The sequence below is a fragment of the Aptenodytes forsteri genome, unplaced genomic scaffold (genome assembly GCF_000699145.1).
Source record: "Aptenodytes forsteri isolate BGI_AS27 unplaced genomic scaffold, ASM69914v1 Scaffold57, whole genome shotgun sequence".
In the NCBI taxonomy this organism is placed as follows: domain Eukaryota; kingdom Metazoa; phylum Chordata; class Aves; order Sphenisciformes; family Spheniscidae; genus Aptenodytes; species Aptenodytes forsteri.
Genome location: NW_008796220.1, coordinates 1,443,810 through 1,444,687, shown reverse-complemented (window position 1 = coordinate 1,444,687; position 878 = coordinate 1,443,810). Strand labels below are relative to the sequence as shown.

General features: G+C 37.9%; 1 protein-coding gene across 1 annotated transcript in view; it reads right to left on the bottom strand.

The window, feature by feature from the left end:
• The window catches only part of PKHD1 (polycystic kidney and hepatic disease 1 (autosomal recessive)), a 289,357-nt gene that overhangs the window by 179,138 nt on the left and 109,341 nt on the right, over positions 1–878 (bottom strand). The window lies entirely within an intron of this gene.

Below are 878 nucleotides of genomic sequence, written 5' to 3'. Positions count from 1 at the left end.
GTTTAGTGGGCATGGGGGTGTTGGGTTGACGGTTGGACTCAATGATCTTAGAGGTCTTTTCCAACCTTAATGATTCTATGATTCTATACCCCATTCTCCACATGATTCAAAACAGATCTGAGGTCCAGTTTACAAGAAACAGAGACTTCCATTTGTGGACAGACATGCACAAATTCAAACATCTTCTAGACACCTAAATGACTGCCAGGGTTTCATAACTACGTGATACCATCTATCTTCTTCTTAACCTTAATGATTCTATGATTCTATACCCCATTCTCCACATGATTCAAAACAGATCTGAGGTCCAGTTTACAAGAAACAGAGACTTCCATTTGTGGACAGACATGCACAAATTCAAACATCTTCTAGACACCTAAATGACTGCCAGGGTTTCATAACTACGTGATACCATCTATCTTCTTCTTGGGGTCCAGATTTTCAAAATGGCTCAGCTCCCAGTATGGAAGCTGTTATGGAGATACAGCACTGAGCTTTCATGCATAAGATACTGCAGAAATAGGAGTGTGACGGTGAATGCAAAGATATGAAGTTCTGGCCCAAAAACCTGATTTCAACAAATATTTAACTGTAATTATAAATCCAAGTTCATGACCAAAGTTGGTACTGGTTTTGTTTTTTCCATTATAAATCCAAGTTCATGACCAAAGTTGTTTTTGTTTTTGTTTTTTCTCCAAAACCTTTTTTGCTTCATTTTGTTTTCTTTTATTTATTTGTGCTTTGCTTTTGAAGAGAAGAAAAAAATGTACTTACCATGAATGGAAAGGGTCCCATTCCTCACTGCCAGGAACTTGACCCCATATGGAAATAATGGTGGAGAATGGAGGCTTCCATAGAGATAGATTGTGCTTTGTTGA